The sequence below is a fragment of the Phasianus colchicus genome, chromosome 6 (genome assembly GCF_987193195.1).
Source record: "Phasianus colchicus chromosome 6, bPhaCol1.hap1.1, whole genome shotgun sequence".
NCBI lineage: Eukaryota > Metazoa > Chordata > Aves > Galliformes > Phasianidae > Phasianus > Phasianus colchicus.
The window spans coordinates 48,091,243-48,099,894 of NC_143441.1; positions in this window are offsets into that span (position 1 = coordinate 48,091,243).

Consider the following 8,652-nt stretch of genomic DNA (forward strand, 5'->3'; position numbering starts at 1 on the left):
TGCTCAGTTTAGCCAATACTTCCCTCTGCTGGGCAAGAACTAATATTGTTATTTACTATAAATCCCTTTGAAACAGAGGGAGACACCAGGACGAGGGTTTTCCCATCTAAAATGAAGGCAGACTGAAGGTGAAGAAAGACCTATCTCTGACTTGCTGCTTTATTAATTAGGTAAAAGGGCTTCCGCCATCCCATGCTGACCCATACTCCTTCTTGGACAACGAAGATCCTAGATCCCCACAAATGTGCTTTCCTGATGCTTCCCAGCCCCATTTTGAGCTAATGAAACAAACCTACAGAGCTGGATTCCCTCCCTATCAAACCTCCTCTGTGCTATGGGAAGCGCCAGAAAAAGATTCAGAGCCCCGATTTCTTTTCATCCCCCGCTTTGATTTTGATAAGCTAAGAGACCCTGATATAAATCTTGCTGCCGTGTCAGCTGATACATCTGTATCAGTCTTCAGCTTCCATCTTTTAATTAAGTGTATCATCCTCGTGGAACATCTCTCATCAAGCATCCATGGGGAAATCCTGTAACGCCTGGCTAAATTGCTACATTTGTTCAATTAGACTCAAAAATGTAATCCTGAAGTGAGCTAATCTAATTTAAGGTGAAAAAAAATATTATGGGCAGGCAGCGCCTCAGACAGTGAACGTGTCCAAGTGTGAAGAAACCATTCAGTGCCCTGATAGACACATAACAGCTCACATCATTAAAGCAAAAGTTAGCTTGCCTCCTTTCCCCAGTGCCTCCCAGAAGTGGCTCACCCCCCCCAGCACACACACACACACACAATTAGGCCACTTGTGTTAAAACCAGAACACGGCTGTGTTTTAATTTGAAAGGGGATGAAGGTTACGCTGTGTTGAATTATGTCCATGCTCATGGACAGCACAAATTTTTGGTAGTTAGGTAGTTTAGAGAGCAAGGAAGCAGGGAAAGCGTTCACACTGACTCCAGTGATTAGCAGCATCAGTATCATAAAGTCATTTGTGATGGAAGGGACACTTAAAGGTCATCTGGTCCAACTCCCCTGCGGTGAACAGGGACACCCACAGCTCCATCAGGTGCTCAGAGCCCCATTCATCCTGACCTTGAATATCTCCAAGGAAAAAGCATCAAAAAGCATCCACTACCTCTCTGGGCAACCTGTGCCAGTGCCTCACCATCCTTATTGCAAAACCCTTTTTTCTTATATGCAGTCTAAATCTCCCCTTGTTTAGTTTGAAACCGTTTTCCTTTTAGAGTCTGTAAAGCAGTGCTTGGTTTTCCAGCAAAGCTTTCTATTTCTTCAGTTTCACCTGCACCTTAATGAAAGACTTTTCCTTAGAATGAATGAATTTCTGACACTCAGATTGTTGAAAAAACTTCACACGAATTTGCCAATGCCAACCCCCTCCAAGAGGTTGTACAAACCCCATGTTCAGTAAGCCCTGCTACAAGGGAGCATTCACACATCGAGCCCTGATAAATCCTTTCCCTCTTTTTTAGGTCAGGAAGATAAGTTCAAGACACAGAAGGCGCCTTACCCTATGCAGCCCCTCTATTGAAGGACATGGCCATCTCTCTTAGGGACATGGTCCAGTGGACACAGTGGGGATGGGTTAATGATTGGACTAAATGATCTCAGTGGTCTTTTCCAACCTTAATGATTCTATGATTTTCTGATCCCCTCATGGCCTTGAGAAGCAGCATGGCTTACCCAGTGGAAGTTGAGATGACTAACAGGCACACATGGACTACACAAGTCATGGGAAAACATTTAAGGGATGAAATCTAAGCTTTGCCAAGCTCTGATTTGCTTATGAGGACAACTTTGAGGCAGACCAAAAAAAAAAAAAAAAAAAAAGCTGTTTATGGTTTTTAGGAGAAAATTCAACGTAAAATCTAGAGCATCTAGAAACGTAGCTGCTTTATATGTTCTGAAAGGTTGATCATACATGATGTAAGGTCTTGTCTGCCACAGCTTTAAACCATCTGGGCACTTTTTTTTTCATCCTTGGGTAGGTAGTTTGAGCAAATCTTTGCCTTACTTGAGCCTCCAGAGCCACTCCTCGTACACTACACAATTCCAATGCTCTGTGCAAGCCTGCAGTTAGAAACATGATTTCATGTGCATCATGGAGGCACAGCTAATGAGCACACACGAGGACTGGAGGCAAACTCAGAGTGCTATAGTCATTTTCTGCATTAACATCCCTATCCCTTTTCTTTCTTTCATTGCAGTCCAGCTGCCCTCCTTTCCTCCATTTAACACCAATTAAAATCAAGCTTTCTTCCAGTACACTTACTCGGTATTTTAAGTGAATCATCAACCATTTCTCTCTCTCTCTTTTTTTTTTTTTAATTTTAATTTGAACCCTCTAATTAATCGCAATGCCTGTTAGCTTGTATTCAGACACTGCCACTTCAGTTTCTGGGAATTGCTTGGGGTAGAAAGATTCAGCATAGCTAAGCAATAAAGACCAAAACATCTTCCAGCATGGAAATAATCCTGTGAACATCCTTAGGACTGCTGTACGCCTACTGCTGCTCACATAGGCCATATCTCAGACTAAATGTGCTTACAAGAGTTTATGAGTCAGAATATCTGACCGAAGCTTGACACGTTTGATGGAAATTAAACTGAGCTCTCCTGTTCTTTTTCTTTTAGGGTTTTCATATAAAGTTTCTACAGCGTCTTCATCCTTTCTCTGTCTCTCCTCACGGATGTTTTCAGCCTTACACTTAATAAATTGCAAATCCAAGGGCTGTAGGCTACAGGACTTTGACAATCTGTGTTATTTAACTCCCAAAATCTCTGTTCCACCAGATCACTCTTATTACCTCCTATTACTCTTATCACTCCACTTACCTCTGGTGTGCCCATTTCTACACCCATTTCCAACTACTGCAACAGCATAGAGATATGACAAAATCATCTTACTTTCTGAAAAGAGTGGAAAGAGTACATTATGAAACTGCCATTAGTACTTTATTGTTTTAGATTCTTCAAGATGAGCAGAGGCCTACCCTGAAATTCTTCCAAATGAACGCTCTCCTCCTGATATTACGTGTGTATAGAAAACTTGACTTGTTGATCTCAGGGACAGCTCTTATGAATACTGGTAGTCATCCTCCTGGTGTGATGAAGGCACAAGAATGGGCAACCAGCAAAAGCCTAGGTGGAAATCAGTAAGTAGAAAAGGATTCAATGACAAGCAGGCACTCACAAACTGTGGTTGCGTTGGCTAGAGCCATTTTCTACTTGGTGAACACAAAAGACACCAGTAAGACCTGAGAGACTTGCCTTCACATGGAACTGACCATCCTCCATTTTGGGTAAACACTACACAACCAGAAATAATTACCACTCCATTCACCAGCTTTCCTCTTTTGCCAGAGAGGGGAGTCACTGCCTCACACGTGTCTCTGGGGTTCCTCCTTCTCTCCTTTGTCTGCCTTTCTGCAAGTACAGCCTGCAAACCCTCACCTACTCGCTCCCACTTCCAATTCCAAACTTCCAACAACTCTCACCACACCTTTGCTGCTCATTTTCTTTTCCCAACAAGATCAAACCAGTTTTTAAACAAAGTTAGAGCCTCAGTAAGAGGACTCCTTGCCATCAATCACCTGTAACCCTAACACAATAAGCCAGCCTGCCTCTCACAATAACAAGAAAGGACAAGGGGGATGACAGCACTCAACCAGGATCTGGCTGCTAATGCAACAGGCTCAATTATCCAATGGGATAATCTGTACTAAAGTCACCAGGTTCTGCAAGCATCTGAAAGTTTGCCCTGTTAAAAAAAAAATCAAGGAATCCTTTGAGTCCCTCTGGTTTAGAGAAAATTTTAAACAAGGCTATAATTGCTGAAGGCTCTCAGCTTTTTGTACTTCATCCTTTATGCAGTATCCTACCTCTGACAAATGGAGCCTTTAAGAACTATACTGCTCTTGACTGGAAATCCGGCATTAAAGGACATCAATGCCTGCACTGAACAACTGCATTTGCTTTCCAAGCTGACCCCCTCTGAGTGCAGGGTCAGACCCTGGCTGGATATTGAATGCTCTCCTCAGCAACAAGCAAAGTCCAGCTTTTTTTTTATTTTCCCGCAGAGTTTGAGTGCTCTCTTGGAGAGGTTTGTTCATTTACTCTTTGATCCATTTTCAAGCATTGATTAGGGGGTGATTTTAAATGAGAGAGGAATGGGTCTTCTGCCAGATATTGGGAAGGGAATTGCTATCCCCAGCCCAAACACAGCCACCTCCAGGCAATAGCATGAAATCCTAACAATTGATTTCGGTCTCCCAAAGAGTTAGATGGGGCCAAGAGTCACCTCTCTTTGTGGGCACCCAGGTGTTCAATAGAAAGGACAGATGCTGGACAAGCTTTTCCCACTCTTTGGCACTGTTCATATTTCGCTTTTTCTAATGGATTTTTACTTGTGGTTTTGTTTTGTTTCCTTCAGTCTTATTCACGTCAAAGGAGAAGAGAGAAGAAAATGAACACTAAATGAGAATTTCTGAATTGGTTTAGATGGATGGGGTTTGAAGTAAAGGAGAAGTTAGAGGACAAGTATTTGTCAGAGGAATTTATCCACTTCTGATTTGAGTGGAAGCTTACTTCGTATTTTTTTAATTACTGCAGCCACCATTATATTATTTTTCTGCAATACCTCAGTAACTCACTCATGTGAGTCACTCCCCAAGAACATCTCACCACCCTGTAGTCTCATTTCCTGCCCTGAGTTTGGTATCTGACACATGGACAAAATCATCTGTGAAACACAGCCTGCATAATGGGCCAACACCACCATTTGTTATCAGACAGTAGGAATCACTTCTTCTGGAATAAAGAAACAGCAAATCAGCATGAGATCTCCAAGTCCACATGTTCTGAACATCTGGCTCCAAAAATATACCCAGCAAGAACTGTTCTGAGAAATATGGCACCAATAACTGAATCAAACCCTGTTATCTCCATAGAAAGAAAGGCTGTGACAATGTTAGGGTTCTAAGTTATACAAGAAACTGGAATTGAAATGGGTGTTGGGACTCACCTGGCAAGCTGACCAAAGCAGATCTGGCCTTACTGCAGAGCCTTTCTCTTAAAATTGAGACTGTCCTGTAAATCCAGCACGGTTGCTGCTTTACAGCTTTGAGATTTGCATGGTTCTTCTCACCCTACATGAGTTACTGTGGGACTTGTCTGCTCTCATCTAGGTGTCCAAAAGATAGGTAAACCTATATCAGCCATAGGTAAAGCCATATCATGCCTACTCCCCAAAAAGTCACCAGAGAGATACACCTGATTTCCCCCATCTCCACGTGGATACAATTAATCAGAGCTGTCTTTCTCCCCTGCATTGACTGCATCTTTAGCCTAAAGCTGGAGTTGTACCATCATTAACAATAAATACACAGCACATCCAGCTGGGTTCTTCCCATCTGGGCTGTCTGGGAAGAAGTAAGATGTAAAGACACTCATTCTTATCTTAAGAGAAAAGTGGATATCACATCATCCTGAGGAATCAGCACTGCCTGAAGGCACAACTCCAGAAAGAAATCATGGAAGAAAGGATGCTGTCCAGAAAAGCACAGCATAATTGGTTTATTCATCTGAAGAGATGCTGTTTGGATCAGATATCGAGGCTGATGTCAGCTAATGGGCTGCTAAGGTTTGTGCAAATAAATAAAAAATGGATTTTGAAGAAAGTTTGCAGAATTTAAGTATTAGGAGATACGATAGTGTTTGCTAAAAGGCTTGTAATGCATCTATGACTGACTCAGAACACAGTTTAATCTAAACGGGAAAAAGAAATTCAGGATTGTTTCTAATGTATAAATTTAATATGAGCTTGTCTCACAGCTTACCAAAAAACAAACAAGCACAAAACCAAAGCCTCTGCAACCTAAGTTAAATTCACAAAAGTTCTAACAGAAAAGGCTCTCAGCTGGCATAAATTGGCTCAATTCCATCAACCAAGCAATATCAAATTTCCCAGAGCAATTAAAAATGAATTAACAGCTGAACTGTTGGGTGCAGTGGGCATCATTTTTTTCCCCTTATCATGACACAGCCTCAACAGAAGAGAGAACTTGATAATAAATTGGGAAGTATTTGTCAGATGAACCTGAAATATCTCCAGCTGCCTTTTCCCTGAAAAAAAAAAAAAAAAAAAGTCGCTTGGAAAGAAACCTCCAAATACAACAGGGAAGATATATATATACATATATATATATATACACATAATACTGAGAATAAAGTATTCACATTAAGATGTTTGAGTAAATGAGGTGAAATTACTTACAACTGTGTGCAGGAAGGATATTTGCAGTTCTCTCCCATCCTACTGGGGTTCCCCAAAGCAGTCTACTTGTTTGGGTTTGCCTTACATCAAGGACCTTGCTTGATACATGACACATGCACTTGCAGAAGATTTGCTTATATATAAAGCCAGGCATGTTGTCATACAGTACAGTCAGAGCTGGTAGAAAGAGCAGAGTGAAAGAAATAGACATATCCTCACACTGACATTAAGTTTTCATAGAATTCTTATTACCACTGTAAATATCTTTATCTTAGGAATGAGCCACACACTTTTCAAGAGAGCAAAGAGCACAACTGGCAAACCCTGTTGCATGAAGAGTTTCAGCATCCTCTGCTGTTAATTACACATCTCGATCTTGTGATCTATGCCAACAAATAACAAGCAATTCTCAGTGACCCACTGAGACACTAAAAACTGACACTGACTTATAGCCTATACAGGGAGTAACAGCTCCCCATGTAACACGTGCTTGGTTCATGCTGTGGCAATAGCATAGCTGAGGGTGAATAAGCAACTATTGTTGAGGTTGGCCAACAGCTAGATATCAACTAAAATCCATCACTGCAGTACATGTTTTCATATTGTTTCTTGAATCCAATCTTCTGATGAGGTCACTTCTCTAGCGTGCTGATTGAGAGGTATCTGTGGCACAGATATGGTTCCTGTATGGCAGTATCACCACATCAGAAACTTGGTTCTCAATTGGGCATGAATGCGAAGAGAACCTTGAAAATGCAACCTGAACCTCAGCTAGGTAAGAGATCTGCCAAAAACATGAGTCTGAGATGCAAACAGCAACAAGCACGCTAATGAGAGATGAACTAGACCATGCTACCAGAGTCTCTCAGAGCCAGCAATGGTTTTAAGGGTTGCATACTGCCAAACCAGGATAACAACAAATTTATCTAGTATCTTCCCCATTTGAGGGGATGTTTCAAGATCACCAAGCAGAACGTTCTAAAACATCACTAAAGAATTGCTTTTTGTGTCAGGAAAGACATTTCCTTTCAAGATTAGATGGTGATGTGGAGGGAGAAGACAAGAAGCAATCCAAGCGTTCCCCAGCTTGTTAGTCTTACAGTGAGCTACAGTGACCCTGATTGAATCTTCTCCTTTCATATATGTGAAGATATACACCATTTTGACTCTTCTCAGCCCTGTTAAGCCCAATCAGGTGTTCCTCCATCTGCTCACCCTCAGTCATTTCTCCCCCCAAAACAGTACACAGCCTTCCCAAACCTTACCTTAGCAAGTCTTCTTCCAGATCATCCTCTCTGTCCTAAGCAAACTTCTCCTCCTCCCAGTTTTTCCATCCTTTTTTTTTTTTTTTCTTCTTCCTTTTCCCCTGGTCTTTTGTAACTTACAGCTGTGTTGATGGCCACAGGGGTTAACCCTTTCCCTGCCACCTCCTATAAAGCTCCTGACAGACAGTCACTACCCTTCAGCTCCCAGAGAAAAAAATAAACAAAACTGGCTGTATCCTAACAGGATTCTAATGAGCATTACAGGCAGTGCTTATGAGGCCACAGGGTCTGATACAGGAGCATCAGTCGTATGTTGTGTGTTGGAGAACTGAGGAAGACTACAAAAAGAGCCAAAAGATTATTTGATTACTAGGGAAAATGCCTGTGTGGAGTACTTTAAGAGGTCATTCCTCTCACAGTAGAGTGCTGATAGTGAAAAAGTGCTATCATTGAATGAAAATAGCAAGTACTAGAGAAACCTTTGATGTAGCATTAAAGGTATATCAAGAAGCAGTGGTTTGAAGCTGAAGTCAAGCTAATTTAAATGAGAAGGTAGGCTTGAGATTTTAAGTGTAAGGCTAAGTAACCCTATAACAAATTACCAAGGGAGGAAACATTTTCCTTGTTGTCTGCAGATGAAGAGTTATAACCCCAGAAGACAACAGAAAGGAGTGTGAACCCAGCAGCAAGGCGTTTGGCTGCCTTTAAACTGTGTTTCGTGTTTCTTTTGGTGGATACAGGACATATTTATAACACAGTGACCTGCACTGATGACCCAGCTCCCTCTCAGTTGGGTTGTGCTTATACCATCTGAAAGCAGACCTTCTAGATCTCAATCGATGGGACATGGTAAATACATCTTGAATTATTAGATCTTGTTGTTCTGGAGAAGTTTGTTCTCCTATTTGAAAAGGGTGTGGATGACATGTTTTCTAGGTGCATTTTCCAGCTTTCCTGTATGCCAGAGGCTGGGCCTGTAGACACGCAATCATGGAAAGATTCCACTGCATGCAAAACTGCAGTAGGGAATCTGCAACCACGGTGTGCACTTGGTAGTGTGTTTGATACAGGCTGTATTCAAAATAAGCATTGCT